Raw genomic sequence first — 17,697 nt, 5'->3', positions numbered from 1 at the left:
AATAAAACAAGAGCACCATGAATTCTCTAACCTCCAGTGTAGGATACTGTCTTCATTGCTATTGTTTCCTAATGTATATGCATTCAACAGAGCGGTTTTATTTCTCACATGTGAACAATTTTACATTCTCTCTTAAAACCAGCACATTATGAAGTCATCTCACGTCTCCACACTTGGCAGATTTTCTGAAAATATCCAAAATATTACAACCAAAGTTAAGAGTTGCTTGGGTAAAGACAGTTATTTTAACTGCAAAAAAAATCCGCTTTTAGCTCAGAAGATGGACGTCATAGAATTTATTGAAATAGTCTTCTTGAAATGTCCACATATCAAAAATACGAATGCTTTTACACTACTCAAATCGAGGCATGATATAACAGTAACTCGTATCACTTTTTAGATCACGGAATCACCATTTCATCCCTTGGAAAAACTCTATGCAAAAATAGCATCGGTGGGAAGATGGAAACATTAGGCAATTAGTACCACATAAGATTCTGCTATACTCATTAAGTCAGCAGCCCTCTTCCTTTGCTCTTATTTTTCACATCCTTCCTTCCTTTTAGATGGCTACGTGTCACCATTTTGTAAAGAAGAAAGCATCTGAATTTTATCTTTGCAAAACCTCAAATGTATTATTTCCAGAATTTTTAGATCACTGTGGGGCAGTAATGAAATGCAAAAAATTATAGGTATTGCAATATTTCATTCTTATCCAGAACAATGTGTATTCCTTTAACAAAAAAAAAAAAAACCAAAAACAAACAACCATTTAAAATAAATTAAAAATGCTTTGTTTTCTCTTAACAATGGTAACTAATTTCAAATACGGCATGGAAGCATTCATTCCAAAGTACCAATTGGAAGGAACCTTGACTTACATGCTGTTTTTCCCTCCCCGTAAAGTCTTTTGGTCCTTTCCATTTCGAGTGCTACTTCTGGTACTTCTAACATGCGTACAACCTGTCCTGAAACTTCCGAAATACTCGAATCACCAGCAAACTTCAAACAGGCTCTAACAAACAAATGTAAAGGTACAGAAAGCTTTGGATTACTTCTGACCAGAAGACACTGCTGGCAGTAAAAAGCTGACCTGAAGGTACTGTTGGCTGCGAGAAGCTCAAGGACAAACCAAACTGGGCTACAAATGCTCAAGTTGCTCTTTTCTGAAGAACTCTCGGGTTGGCTTCTTTTACATGTACACAGTGCTGGACAGGCACACACCTGGGCCACCAGACACATCGCCAGCTCACATCCTAACCCTGCTCTTGGCGATCTGTGGTGTGCCCTGACTAAGTATGGGGGGAACTTTCACAGCAGAGACAAGTCTCTGGAGACTTTATTTTATAGCGTACTTGTACAATAACGCAACAGATTGGTTACACCTTGTAACTGTGTGCAGCATCGTTAGTATTTGGCTGTTGGTCTACTTTACCACTTCACGCTATCAAACTGTGTGCCACAACATGATTTGGACACGGATGACCATGAAGCGTCAAGAGCCGGTCTAACACCGCAAATGCAAGGCTGGTAACCTGGATAATGCGCAGGGAACTCCTGAGCCTACTACTGAGTTTGCACGACCATTCTTAAAGCGAAGTAACTTGCAGTATGAGCTATAACGTATAAATGCATCTCATAGATGTGATTTATAAGTTACATGATTAGTTGCACAATCGTAAGAATTCAGACAACAGAGTTGCTGTATCATAAACCCCAGTTTCAAAAGCTGCCTTTCAAAAAAAGAAGTGGAGGAAAATCCTTGTGGAAACTATTCCTGAAGGAAAAATAAGAGTTTCACCTGTATCTTTCAGAAAAATGACTAGAGATGACTGCCAGAAGTGACAGTCGCTCACCATTACATAGAACAGAAATATATACAATGTATGCAGCACACTTTCAGAAAGGGAATCCCTATTTCCTACAGCAGTGGAAGCTGTAGGAAAGATCCTTCCCTGTAGTTAATGGATTGTTTGGTTCTGCAGTTGTAACCAGCCACTTACTTCTTCTCTTCCCACTAATGGGGACTTCTTTAAATCTAGCTCTGAAACACAGAATGTCACCTTTTGCTGTGCAAACCCATCTGGAAGGACTAACTGTGACCACTGGATGTCACTTCTAAATGTCTGAAACATGCATTAGGCGTAATTGTCTCCTGTTATCAACAATGGTTCATCTCTCTCTGACACAGTCTGTACAAAGAGTTATTAATAACTTTGCTTTGTCCCTGCCTACGACAACACTAAGCGCATTAGTGACCAGGTATGACAATCCTGACTTCTTCATATGTGGATGACACATATGTGACAGAGCACTGGCACAGGCTGCCCAGGGAGGTTGTGGAGTCCCCTTCTCTGGAGATTGTCAAGACCCGCCTGGATGCAGTCCTGAGTAATGTGCTCTCGGCAATCCTGCTCTGGCAGGGGAGTTGGACTAGATGATCTCTAGAGGTCCCTTCCAACTCTGAAAATTCTGTGATTCTGTGATTCAAATGGAAGCCACAAGCATATCTGCATTGGGTGACGCAGATTGATGCTATGCAGGGTCTTGCTGAGCTGAGGACGTGGGTAAGATCCAGCCTGAGGATGATTAATTCTGAAAAGAAATTCAATGCTTGAGAGGTGGGGGAAGTTAGCCGGAAGAGACTGATAGAAATAGTATCATCTCTATAACCCCTTCATGTATGAAAACTTTCAGGCACTAAAGGATTGCCATGGTTTAAGAACAATAACAACAAAAGGACCAAAAAAAAGATTTTCAGTTGTCTCAGTACAGCTTCAGTTCTCACTGAAGCTTTTCCTGCAGTTAGGGCATTTACAACTTTTCTCATATGTAAGAGGGAAATGACCTAAATCACTTTTTCCTCAGTTAAGTCATTACTAGGGTCTTGCTCATTTTCACAATACAAAAATGTCTCAAGACCTCTAGCCTTCTGTCAGCTTAGGTTCACACCAACGAACATATGAAGTTTTAGACATAAGGAAATGGGTTCCATGGGGAAATAGGGAGAAATTAATAATTTAGTCTTGTGTCTTTGTTCATTCCGTGCACTGCATATATGCTCCATTTCATCCCTCTCCGATTGTGTGTCCTATTTTCAATAAACGTCCTATTCAATAAATGGTTTGAGATTCACCCCAAGAGCAAAGGAAGCGCAGAAGGAGCCACTGAGACCGCCCCAATGGTTCCTTCCCCAGGCAGGCTTTTGTAGGAGCAACGTTTCAAACCACAGCACCTTCTCAGGAAAAAAAATATTTTGGTCTTCAAGATTAGCCACTTTTAAAATGCAAGATGTAGTAAATTAATTTCAAATGCCTATCAAGCAGAGCAAACGTACCCTTTGACAGGAATATTGTGAGGTATAAAAAGCAGGGTAAGAATAAGTCAGAACAGCAGCTTCACACATACTTGAGGAGAGTCACATGTAGGTCTAATGAAGGATTATCAGATTCAATTTTGAATGTTATCTGTTTATTCTGTATTAATGGTGGCGATGTGTTAGCCGTTTGGGCATCAAATATCTTATTTCATTTAAAGCAGCTCCTAGAAGTGAATATCTCATAATAAAATGGCTATAGAAATAAACTCAGTTTACAGGCACTAGCTTAAGAATTCTTGGAAGGTGCTTGCAGGATTTGGAAAGTGATACTTATTGTATTAGAGAAGTGGATTATAGAAATGGATTATTACAGAAATGGATTTTCTACAAAATCTTTGCATTTACTGAGAACAAATAACATTTGAGAGGTGTATGTTGAACAACTGCTTTTCAGTGACTACACTGAATACTGTAATCTTTGCCATCCTATTTTCACTTCAAAATAGAAGCCTAGAATACTTCAGTTTATATTTTCACTTTCAAGTAAAACCAGCTGACTTTTCATGTACTTTCAGTTTTCAAAAATCAGTCCCTGGCAATGATTTAATCTCCCCTCCAAACCAGAAGAGATTAGATTACAATTACAAAGCACTGAAAACAGGAAATGTTGTAAACTCTGACACAGTATTAACTATGCTGGTTCAAATGACGCTGTGAAATTTTCTTAAACATGGTCAGTCACCACTTGTCTACATTGTTTTTGACCCTTGACTTCTAAGACAGTTGTGTGAGAAACAGCTTCTTTTAACAGTGAAGTCATGACCAGGCCATAGGGATCATGCAGGGATATTTAGGATACTTCCAAACCACAGCACACTTGTATTTCATTACTGAACGAATTACAGTAACAAATCTAGAAACAAAGGTAGAAAAACAGTTTTTCACTATACTCTCCTTGTTGACAATGCTGCAACTTCAGTTGGTCAGCTGAATATTCATGCCAATGGAGGCAAAAGTTTTTACTTATTGTCCGGATCTTCATAATACATACATTTCATTTCAATGAATTCCTCACAAAGACACAAATCAGATAAGCTCCCACTACCAGCATTCATTAGGCAAATGCTCAATCTGGCCGTATTGTCACCAATTTACTGAAATAGTACTCAGAGCATATCACTCTAGATACAGCTTCTTTTACATGGTTTAGTAAGATAAAAGAAAGAGAAAATATTTCTAAGAAAAAAAACTAGAGTTCTTTAGAACAGCAGTTTCAGCAGCAGGTTTGGGATGAGCTACTCCACCAACTGGGATGAGCTTTGCTCTCAGCCTAGCATCATGCATTCAGGCTTTAACCAGACAATTTTTTAAAAAAATAAATTATTTTAAATATACGTGCATTGCAAGTACCTACACAAGTCAATGACATGCAAATCAGCAGGAAAATAAAAAAAGGCAGCCCTTTAACCACGATTAACAGGATGAGCAGATGAAATGAAGCATCCTCCCAAGAGTAGCATACGTTGGGCAGCACGGCAAAGGAGCTTCAGGGGGAGCAGGACGGGGGATGCACTCACAGGCAGCTTGAGAACTGGGCAGCACTGAATAGGGCTGATGGAGACGAGCAGCAGCAACCAAAGCCCTGGGCAGGCTATCTGTACTGGGAGACTGGGAGAATGGAAATTGCACAAAGTTGCAGAGAAACCCTTTTGTTTCTGTGATAAAAGAACCAGATGAGAGGATGGACTGGAGAGGCAACCAAGACAAGAGCATTAGCCCATGGTACCTAGGGGACAGTGAAGATGTTATCAGTAGCTGTAACCCAGGGCAGATGGAGCAAGGGTGGCCTCAGCAAGGGAACCAGGAAAGCCTCCTGCTGCTGAGACAGCAGAGGTCTGGGACCAAATATGGAGAACTGGAGAATACGAAAGAGTTCAATTAGTAAGGCAAGAGAGGTCTGCAGGAGATGTCAGGAGGAAAGAAGAGCTGGAAAAAAAAAGAGGAGCCCCCCAGATGGGCCAGAGATGAGCAGAAAATTGAGACTGGGCCAAGGCTGTGGACTAAAAGAAGAGGGGATACCATAGGGAGGTCTCCTTCTCCATCCCTGGCCCTTCTAGCCTGGGCATGTGGACACACAAAGGGCTGCCCACCCAGCCCTAACTCTCAAATTTTTTTTTTTTTTTTGCTATCCAAAATCCTTCTCAGCTTAGCTTATTTTCATGAATCAGCAACCAAATCTCTGTAAATCATAAGTACAGGGGGAATACAGGGTAACTTTTCATCTTTTGTTTGGCTTCTAAATAATAAGCAAAACCACTAAAAAAATAAAATAATTGTTTGCACCCCTGTATTGAACTGTGTTTGCCTGCAGTTCAGAATATCAAGGTCTGTTTTTTTACTATTATAATTACACACACAAAGTCCAAGATCTGAAAAGAAATAAGTCATCTCAAATTACAAAGACATGTCACTGTAACAATGCGGTCTTCCTTTTCCCACTAGGGGAAGCATTATCTTTATAACAAATACATTGCTTAAAAAAAAAAATGCCCCGAAATACTAAATCCACGGCTCATGTAATTTAATGTAAGCTGCAGATACATGCAAGGTCATATGTTAAGTAAATTAAAAGAACAATATATTGGGTCCGTCTTCTTGCTTAACTGCCCCAATACGTATGTTTTGTGTAAACTGTAGGCAGTGCTGAGCAGCTGCGCTACGTGGGAGGGCAAGCGAGAGGGGTGAGGAAAGAGCTTTTCAAAAGATGCTGGAGTTTTCTTCGACATTGACTGGCATGTTGGCAACACACATCCCTTGCCGGGAGAAACATTAAAACTCCTCTCTGCTCCTAAACAGCTCCTCGCTCAGTTCAGCCACAATCACTGAAGTTTTTCAAAACTGCCTCGTCACTCCCATGCGCGTTCAGACTCAAAGATGATTAAATATTCACAGTTATGGGTACTATGAAGAATCTGGGAGAATGGTAAATTTAGCTACAAAGAAAGAAGAGCATCAGACAGAGGTAAGTCCTGTCTGTGAAGCGCTTTTTTAAATCTTCCTGTTTCTCTGTTGAAAGAAAATCTTTGCTAATGGTTCTTCCTTAATTAAAAGTCTTTTTTTTTTTTTTGCTTTTCTTTGTTGAGATTTGAAAAAAATGTAAACCAAGGGTCAGGAGGAACAGGCAGCTGGGCTGTCCATCTGGTGCACAACCCTAGAAGAAGAGCTAAAGATCCTCTACACCTTTTGTACATTTATTTTTCACTCAGTTTGAGGGGCACTCAAACAAAGCCATTTTGCTGATAACAATCTCCCACAACCTCCTTTCTTTAAACAAAAAATGAATTTTTGAAAAGGACTTCCCTCTTCATCCCACAAAGGGGGAGATGGGGAGCAAAGAAACATATGAATATAAAATGTGACTAGGTTTGATTAGTTTTCCAAGTGTTCACTGATGCACGCTGAACATGAGTTTAATTGCCAATGTTTGAGACAACTATAGGACATCATATATGTTCACTGATGCACACTGAACCTGAGTTTAATTGCCAATGTCTGAGACAACTATAGGACATCATCTATTGCCTAGCAGTCCTTCAGTTCCTCTGAAGCAAAATAAATTTCTCTGAGGGTATCTTATAGCTCAGTGTCTACATGCTGAATTGCTGCTGGTGTACATTAGCAGTTAAGCACCATGTTTCCTCTTTACATTAAAAAAGTAGAAAACAATATCTGAAAAGATAACCCAAGAAACAACTAAGCCTGCTGTCTCCAGGAAGGATCAACTACAGCTGCTCCTCATAGTGCTTGTCTGGTCTTTCTTAAAACCCACCAATGTAACGATCAGCCCGAATCCTTCTCCTAGCAATTTAATGATTCTTTTCTTACCTGCAGAACAGAGAGGCTTTATTCTTACCCACTTCTCAACAACTTTTTATATAGCTCAAGACCCGTGCTTTCTCTCCTTCCTCACATTGCAGAGGAGCGATGCCCATCCTTTTTTCCAGACAGGACACGCAAGCCTCCCATGGAAGACTGTATGCTACTGCCTCCCTCCATCATTTGACCAGACATTTGCCCATGACATTTGCATCACCAAGTAGATGAGACGTTAAAATCACTACTGAATTCACTGTTATCTGGTGCTTTGCCACTCACCACTTGTTACTGTGTTACAGAGCCACTGAACTGATTTAACGCAGCTGGTGCCAGCAGGAGCTGCGTGGGTGTTTATTTACACGGGTGCTTCCACTCTGTTTAGTCGGCCAGGGATCATTTGGGGGAACTTAAGAAAAAAACGACCAGTCTGTGTTAGTTCACAGGCATTCCTTTCCCACCTTGTAAAGAAAAGCAAACCAAAGCAGGTATTACAGCTGCTCTGTCCACACTCCTACCTCACATCACTTCTCAAACATAACTGCTAATTACTCTAAGATTGCAAGAGCCTACTCACCAAAGATGAAGCTCATCACCTCAATCAATCTCGACCAAACAGTCACTGCAACCACAAGGCATCATCCTGTTCCTCACCAAAAAAAAGACTATTTTTAAAAGAATAATTCTTTTTTTCACAGGCTAGTGAGATGAACTGGCCCAGCGTAGGACAAATTATGGTAACAAGAGAAGTAATGAGAGCGCACTGCTAGGAGTAAGAAGATAGAGCTAATCGGGTCAGGTGTAACATACAACTACACTTCGGTAATTCTTTCAGGCTGGAAGTTCAGGCTTACGTGCATGGGCCAACGTTGTAGGTCCACCAACACTTGATGTTAGCACAGCCACTGAAAGTAGATCTCTCGCTGATCCCCTCCTACCAGCACCACAAGCATGCAGTGGACTGGGTTGGTGAAAACCATTTTCCAAAAACTGACAGAGCAAAGGATTTTTTAAACATCAAATTTTTTCAGCCAAATGAACTCCCTGCCCTGCTTTACCATGTAACTGGATGGATTCCCATGGCAGCACAAGAAGGGGCAGAGTTCAGGAGTGGGAGTAAGCTCCTGGGAGTGGGCAGGGGCAGGAGACGGGGATTGCTTCGTCTGATGGCTCTGCAGCTTAAAAAAACTAGACTGTGAGCGCTGCCATGAGTCTGAGTCATGAGGGTCAAATGATTTTAAAATATCCATCTAATTTAAGTAGGTTCTAGCCTGCTCCTTCCCTAAGATAGCTCAGATTCCTGATGATGCATGCATTAACCACCTGAACATATAAGCCTCGCTCATCGTGCGGTTTTCATCTCCAATTACGAAGGCACAGTTTCTTGCCTTTGGTTTCCTCTCACCATTTGCAAGCACATGGAGTATTCTCTCTTTTATTATGACCCCTGTTCATTTTATCTCAGTCTGATCTTTCCAAGTATGGCCCTACATGCCCATGGTATTTATCTATAACAGTTCCTAGTAATTTGGCCTCGTTGACATTTTCTGTGTAATATGCTCCAACTCAGTCTCTTTGGTGAAACTCTTAATTAGTTTCCTATTATGGTTCTGGTTTTCCCATTGTGGTGCTATAGTTTATGCTCCTTAAAGGTACAACACTAATTATTTAGTCTTGCTTCCAACAGGATCCTACCAAAGCATCCCTGAGTCTATTGAAGAGAATCTACTTCAACTTCATTCTTTCAACTATTTTCTACTCCTTCCCCTTTCAGAAATTATGTAAACTGTAATTCACAATCACTACCAACCATCATTCACAATTTACCACCATTTTCATAATCTCTAAAAGTTCTTCTCAACAGGTGAAAATCAGATCTAAAAGAACAATACCCCTAAAATATTTCCTAGACATTTATTCCCTTTTTGGATTAAAAAGTTACTCTGAATTTCCCATTTTCCTATGACAATGCTACACCAGGCAACTGCTGTATCTTTAAGTTAGGGCTCATTTTTGTAGGATGTATGTTAATAAACAGGATATTAAGTAATAAAATCTTTAAGACAAGAACACAGACTAGGGAAATATGCACTCACAAAAAAAAAGCATTATGAAACTTCACGAAAATTGTGGCATGAATGAAAGAGCATTTTATTGTCTGTCCATTCTGATTTCTCTGCCGCCCCCACAAATATCCCTGGACAGCAGACACATTATCCCTCTTAGTCTAAGGACGTGTATCTAATCCATTACAAGGCATGCTCAGTTCCACAGCACAAGCTGTAGTAAGCTGTTAGGTTAGCACCAAGCCAAACATTAACTCTCAATGAAAAAGCACCCGAGACGCTGAGGGGTAAGAGGAGGGGGGGTGGGGATGAGAAAGGCTTGCTGCATTACACGATGCACTAGGTAATAAGACTACTTGAAGCACGTGAGGGAAAGAACCTGGGAGATGTACCTTGTCCTAGATGTTCTAGCTGCACTTCAGGCCTAGGTGTGGAGTTTGGATTTTTCCCTCACCATCTTTCGTCCAGTTCAGTACAGCACCAAGTGAACTGGGCATACCTACAAGCACCACTTGCAATACACGCATTCTCCATATTAACCTCTCATTAATAATGTAACTCTTTCAACTCAAAATGTGGAAGCAGACATGTTTGCTCCAGACTCAGTTTGCCAACCAAAAAAAGGCCCATTCCTTTGATGTAAGATCAGAGAATGCTGGTTAGTCAAGGAGGCTGTATGTTCTCAAAGCTTATTTAGCTTGTAAATTCTCAGGCAGTCATCATCATTTGTTCCACAGTAAAGACCCATTTAGTGAAGAAAAAAAAAAAAGGACCCAATGGGAACTTACTTGCCTGTTTTTGGTTATTGAGAAGACTTTCATTGATATTCCTGGCTTGGTATATTTTTTCCACTGTACACAAAGATGACAAAGGTCATGCAATACAGCATTTAAAATTTCTCATAGAAAATAAATGAACCATGACTCATACATGGGTACAGCACGTTCTTTACTTTTTCCCTAAAGTAAGAGATAGTACCAAGTTTTTGTTTGCAGCTGCACAAATGGAATATGAAAGATCTATAGTCCTGAACATATGTTTCTAAAAATTCACAGTGGAACAATTGTGCCGAAGTCTTCAAAACTGAGCATACACAAGGCAGTCTGGAAGAACATCAGTAATCTTCAACAGTAAACATCTAGTGACGCACAGCTCCAACATGTTGTAATATAGGAGATTAAGACAAAAGCCATCTTCAATTAACAGATCCATGATGGCATCTGACCATTAGTCTTCCAAGTATTAGTCACATTTGGTCAGCACAAGAAGACTGCAAATATTAGGACTCTCATCTGTCATGTCTTCACTTTCCCCTTCTCTTCCTGTCTAGGAAGTCCTTCGATAATCACAGACTTTTTAGAAGTCTGCAAAAACAAGAAGTGGGCCTTGGAGAGAAGGAGAGGAGGGGGTGTGAGGCTTGGCCAGCACAGCAACTGATGGGGGACAGGGGAGCTGGTGAGGAGGAGGAGGAAGAGGAGGAGGAGGAGGAGGGCTAGCTCTCAAGTGGAAGGGTTTGGGGACAGGAAGGTTTGAGGGACATCTCTGTGTTGCAGAGAAGTGCAGAAAGTGTATTTCTGGGTGCACAAAGGCAGGAAAGATAATGGATGGAGGGGTTGAACCTGGAGCAGAAGGGCTAAAAGCAGGGTTAAGGGACACTGCCAGCACAGACACCTTCCCCTCCCTCCTCTCCCTGCTGTCACCTTCCTCCCCGCTGCAGTGATAGGGTCCTCTCTCAAGGAACAAGGGGACACAACAGAGGCTTACCTCTGTCCCCTACTGCGCTTTGTTTGATGCCAGGAACATGGCAGTCCTCTGAATAGAACTGGGTTTATCCTGGCAGACAGGGGCCCCCTGCCTCCCACTTGCCTAAAGCTAAAGCAACGCAGGGGAGGGAGAGCACAGCACGTGGCACCAAGGGCACCCAGACTCCCAAGTGAGCTCCATCATCACGACCATCAGCCACCTGGGCACGGCTGCTTCCTCTCTAATCTCTGTTTCACGTGTTTTAAGATTAAAATTTTTCACACGTGAATTTCTCCACTGTCAAATCCATCAGCCTTAAACTTTAGGGGCAATCACGGCCCACCTAGTTTTGATGCTCCTGTCTCATTGAACATACTCAGACGCAGAGAATTTCATTTACTGCACCCTATATTAAGCTCAGGAACTAATATAAAAACTTATTAATTGAATAAGAAAAAAGCAGGGCAATGAAATATCCTTCATCTACAGGGTTAGGTAGCTTTCATTTGCTGAAGCAATTTTGTGCTTCATAAATCAAGTTGTATGTTTAACCAATTTAGGTTAATATGTACCAGGGAGCACAGCAGAGGCAGGGGGTGGGCATTCTGGCCAACCTTTTAATCAACTCCTCAGCTTCAACTATTCAATCTCCTGCCTTTCAACCCACGCTGAAGATCACCCTGCTGTCCTCACAATGGCAGAAAGTTACAGTATTATGAAAAAGCCTAGGCAACGAGGCAGAGACGCAAGCTCATTTCTGTTATGTCATGTAAAGTTTTGTTTAGTACAGACATGAATTAAATTGGCAGATTAATTTAATAGAGCAGAACACAAGAGTGAAACGCATGACGGCTTGCGTTCCATTTCTGCGTGACACAGCACTGCCCCTATTAACTTCAAATTATCTCCTTTTATGGACTCCAAGCTTTTTGTATTTTTCACAACTGTAACTGGATGACGGGTTAAATACTCGGAAGAGCGCAAGAATGTTTTTTCTGCAGCCAACACAGAGAGGGGAATCGCTGAACTCACTGCTTCTATAGAACAGGAAACTGCGTTTTGGGTGCATCTGATTCATGCTGCTTCCCACCGTCACCCTGACGTAATCAGGGTTCGGTCCCCCCGTGCCCCCGCCATGGAGGGCACAGGAAGCTCTCCCAATGTGGTTGCCTCCAATTTTCCACCTGGAAAAATTCCACCTTATTCTAACACAGGCATACTTAGTTAAAAGTAAAGAACCTTCCCCAAATTCATATGCCTATAGTTCTAAACAGGTTGGTGAGAATTTTATTTTACAACTATACTCTCCCTTCCACTTTCCCATAAGCAAAACCAGACTGAAAAATCTGCACAAAAGTATTTCCACAGCTTTTCCAAGACCAAAATATCACTGACCATCAGACAAAAAAAGGCATGTTAGTTCAAGCCCACAGGACAAACAAACGGGACAAACACCTCTTTCTGCAGCCTTACCAGCAGAGAGTGGAACCGGTGCCTGGTCCAACTTGCTTAGCATAAACAGCCGCCACGCTGGATGCTCTCTCCATCTATTGCTTTCTGAGAAGGACGCTGGGAAGGGAAATGCCTCTCCCTCCCTTGTTTCTACCTTTGATAAAATCAGAGGCAGGGAGAGAGCCAAGGATCCATTCTCTTCACAACACCAGAGCCCACCATTGGGAGCAAGAGGTATAGAAAGTTCATTAAAGCTCAAGAGTGCATCTACAAAACAAATAGTCAGAGGAAAGCCTACACAAAGGCATCTTCTTTTCTCTCCTCATCTGCTGGAGCCATCTCTCACCTACAAAAGCAACTCTGCAGGCAGTATTGCAGCCTGTAAGTTTTAACTTTCTCTGCAGTTCTTTCATCTAAATACAAAGAGGGGCTCAAACTGGAGAGGTGAGGAGGTTCGGTGAAACAAAGGGATCATTTGCACTTAACTCAGACCATTCAGAGCTCAGGCCTCTCAAACAGTTTTAGAAGCAGCTGCTCTTCAAAAGACCTTGCTTCTGTGGAATCCCTTTCAGGCCCAAATGTCCTGGTTCTCAGTGAAATTAGGCCTGTCCAAGATTCAGATTTTGACCTAAATTTGTAAAAATTTTTAACTGAGCAATGATCCATTTAAATACTGAAACTCATTTAGAACCTTCCTGAAAAAGCAAATGCACTGCACTTTAGTACTGAGATGCCATACTCTGCCCTTGGCATATACTATACCCCATACTATATCACTTGGCATTCGAAGTAACATTTTATGGGAGAGTGATTAATACTTTCTCCGTATAGTATTTTTTCATGACTTTTCCCCCAAACTACATGGGTCTAGCAGAGGGGAGGTGATGGAGGGGAAGGGGGTGGGCGAGTTTTGTCGTCTTTGTTTGTACATGTAAACCAAGTGCCTGAAAATGGAAGTTGGTGTTTCAACGCCACTTTCACCTACTTTGAATGTACAGTAAATAACTGGAAACAACATTTGGCATTTCCTTCTTGCGACACACATTGTTCAAGCAAAACTCAACAGGCCGGGCCACAGCCCCAGCCAGGGGAGGGGACCGCCGGTGCTGCTCACCTGCGGACAGCCCTTCTGGGGCAGGCAGGACTGCGCAGGGCCCCACAGCTGCTGAGGGAAACCCTGGTCACCCCTCAGCGGCATATCCCACTGCTGGAAAGTTGGACAAACCACCTGGCGGGAGTCCACAGCCTGCTCAAAAAAGTTGATTTGCAGACAGGAATGAATTTCTACAGATGATGGAGCAGCACAATAAATCTATTCATCTTCTGCTTCCAGTGTGTGGCATTTTCTTTATTTTGCCTTCTCTAACATATAAAATCCATTTACAGCACATGTACTTTATTAAAAAAAATTAAAGCCACACAAAACCATTGCACATACAGTCACTTGAGGAACAGCTGAAAGAATTAACATGTTACAAACACCATCATAATAGGAAGACACAGTTTAAGATACTGTCGTGGTTTGGGCTTGGCTGGCCACTAAAACGCGATATATGTACAGCGGAAGTCGTAATCTAGGCATCTATCTATCTCACATCAGCTACAATCAAAACTCTTCTACTGTGAAAACCAGACATACCTGCTAACAAATATAAGTACTGACTCACGTGGTGGGCACCCCAGACTTCGGAAGGAGTAAAGCCTGGCCCTCAGCACACACGTACACGCACAGGCATCTCTATTGCTATGAAATTATGAATGGAAAAGTAGAAGCAAAAGGAGCTAAAGGCAGCGCTAATAGCACAAATGTGCATTAGCAGTTTGAGTCTAAGGATGTAAACTTATTTAGGGCGAGAACAAGATTGGCATTATATTGGCATTACTTCATTTTAGTACTGTTGCTTAATCCGTATATCTAATTCTCCACATAAAGCTTGACTTTGTGCTAAATAAGAAATGCCTTTACACTCCACCAGCAGGCTCTGTCCATTCTACAAAAAGCGAACATCCATTTATTTCATCTAAAGGTCAAAAGTGAAATGCCTTTGGGAGATCCCATGCAACCTTAAAATAAAAGTCGCATTCCTAAACTCCGAACTATCTAGAATGCAACACAATGTCATTATTATTCCTTTGAATATGAGAAACAATTACTCACTTATATTAAAAGCAATACTCTTTAAAAGAAAAGGTCCTAAAAACCAATGAAATACCAACAGTGAGAATTTTAAATCTTGCTGTTCAAAAAGCACAACTTCTTTTCCTTGCAGTTTTATGCATTATGGAAGTCACGACACCCATAAACGTTTAAAGACACGTGATGTAATTCTAATATTTGTTCACTTTGAATCAAAAGAAAACAGTTCTTATTCAAACACCAACAGTAGCCAAAGCAGCCACCCCCATCATTCCTCAAACTTTTCAGTCATTCTTACTAAACTGTATGTTTATGCCATGATACCTACCTGCAGTTATTCATCAATATTTACTGATGCCATTTAGCAAAATCAGAACACAGAACTCCAATGAGGCATGAACTTCTGGCTGTCAGGTTTCTTCTGGTTTCCTTCTTCATTTCTTAGTCGTAGCATAGCCCTAAGTCCAATGTTCAAGATCTAAACTAAAGCTCACTGAAACCATGGGAAGCTTTCCAGTCTTTATAAGCTTTGAAACTGTTGCATGTACAAGCTGTAAAACACCTGCTATAATATTACACTCAGCCCTCCTAATTTTCCCCTTCTACTGTATTTCCACACAGCCTGTTAGTAGATTGAAAACTACATATTTCTTTTTGTCCTAAGGGCTATATAAAATTACATCACGCTGCTTATCCAGCTTCACAGTGTCATATTACTTTAGTCAGGAAAGGCACAGAATGACCTTTTTTGATAACTAAGCCCTTTTTTTTTTTTAATTAATTACTACTTTAAACAGATAATTAGAAAAATCTCACCATACGCTCTGTGTGTTTTATACATCTATAATGCACACTGGCTTTACAATTAGTTTTGAGGTGCTCCCTGCCATCAATAGACAGCTAGGGCTACCTGCTACCAACAGTGCACAGAAGGTATCATGTGTAAAAGGACATGCCTTGTCACAGTGCCAACGCTCATCTTCTGACAGATACTCTCTAAGTAGAAACATGCTTAGGAGAACTTCAAGTTTTACACATTCAATAGTAATATGCAATTTTCTATTACCACAGATAATTCAAAACAGGTTGCAAAAACCTGCATCTGTCTACGTAAATCCTAAAAATAACTGTGTTGCAGTTTTACTATTGCTCCAGCTGAATTCAAAGATTTTATCATTCTCCAGTTGCTTCAACAAAGCTTTTAGCTAGTTTTAAAAGCTTCATATTCGTGAGATGGAAAGCAGGTTTGCAAGGAAGTCCTGCAGCGTCTGACCTTTCCATTTTCTCACAGCAATTTTAAGCGTTGGAGGGGACAGCGATAAACACAACACAGAACCCCGCCGAAGCAAAATCCCACTGAACAATTTCCAGGGAAAAAGACAGACAATTATTCCATCAACTCTTCCAGGTTTTCAGACATATGAGTTACATCTGGCAATAGTTCAACAGAAAGACAGGAACACCAAAAGAGGAGCACAGACTAAGCATTGATGTTGTACTGGGTACATCAAAGAGATTAAGCAGCTTGTAAACTGGGAACTGCCTGCTCATCAGGAGTTAAAAGGCAAAATACTCAAATACATACAATCCTAACATCAAAACCTGTGGTTTGCTGCATACGCTTTTCTTGCTTATTACAGGCAAAGCTAGTAGCCCTGCCAATATATAAAAGGTCAAGTGGCTTCATGTGAAGAGAAGGGTAAGACTAAAATGATAATCAAGCACACTGGGACTGGACTATCAGGGCAAAGGAGTGAGGAGAAAAGAGGATGACAGGTGAGACAAATAGATAATGCAAATGGAAAATAACTAATACAGTTAGGGGAAAGACATTGGGGTGAGAAAATCAGAAGAAAATGCAGAGAGTGCAGTCTCTTTACTGAAGCAAAACAATAGTCTGGATGAGACATGGAAAAATGAATTTCCATTTCACCACTGCTATCAGTAACTACAAAGCCTTTGAGAAAGGATTTTAAATAATGCACCTTCCTCCCACCCTGAGAAAGTGATGGGATAACTGAGAGCAGCAGGGACCTGCTACCTCTCATTCCAATCTCTGCGGCAGAGCTACATGTCACAACCTTCCTTTCTTGAAAGAGCCAAAATGGAAAGAGGATGACATTTTTTCTTTTTTTTTTGTTCAATTCACTTTGTTCTTTCAATTACTGTTGAGGGTTTTAGGTTTACAACCTTCTCCTACCATGCTAAGGCAAGTTAGGAAATGCAAACTTCAGGTGCTCTGGGAGAGCTCCGTACAAGCCCCGCGCTGAGCAGAGAGTTACCTTCTTGCTGCACATCTCTCTCTTTCCTTGCACAGGCTGAACTCATTGAATTTCTATGGGTCTGAAGCAACCCAATTCCTCCACACAAGCCTGGCCTGGCCAAGCTGGCACCACCACCTCTCCCTTGCAGCTTTGCTGCCTAGCAAGGGAAAACACCCCACTCAGGTCAATTTAAAGAGAGTAAGAAGTCTCAGCATTAGGCTCTGCTACCATAAGTCAGGCTGCCTATGTGATTGCTGCTTGGTTGCTGTAGGTACTAGAAGACGCACGGACATCTGAAGCGGACAACTGCAAAGACATTTCCCAGTTAAGTCAGTTGAGTGGTACCCTGGAGAACAGGATCCAATCCTTGCCTCTACCATGAAATCCCTTGAAGATGCTGCACAAATAATTTCCAGGCTTTTCGCAGGCAAGCACTATTTATACATTCTCCATTTTCTACATGTTTCATGTTGGATCTTTTCTCAGACCAAAGATCTCAAAGACCTGGCTTCAGCTGAAGTTACTGTGTTAAAATCAAACTATGAAATGCTACCAAACGCTAATAAGGAGCTACTTTTCACATTACCTTCTCTATGCTCCCTTTCCCAAATGGTCAGCAAATAGCTAGGAAATCTTTAGGAAAGGGTCAAGCACCACCCTGGCTCGCACAAACAGGATGGGGTGAGCAGCTGAATGCAGCAATGTGCTGCCTCCTTCCATCTGGGGGGAAGCTTCTAAAAATCAGTGCATTTTTGAAGCATTCAGATTATTATTGTAATAAAAGCCATAGGAAGCTCATCAGAAGCTGAAGACAGCTATTCTGCCTTTAAAGCACAACTTGAT

The sequence above is a fragment of the Vanellus vanellus genome (genome assembly GCF_965231255.1).
Source record: "Vanellus vanellus genome assembly, chromosome: 1".
Classification (NCBI taxonomy): domain Eukaryota; kingdom Metazoa; phylum Chordata; class Aves; order Charadriiformes; family Charadriidae; genus Vanellus; species Vanellus vanellus.
The sequence above is the reverse complement of the archived record's forward strand: the minus strand, read 5'-3'. Positions refer to the sequence as shown.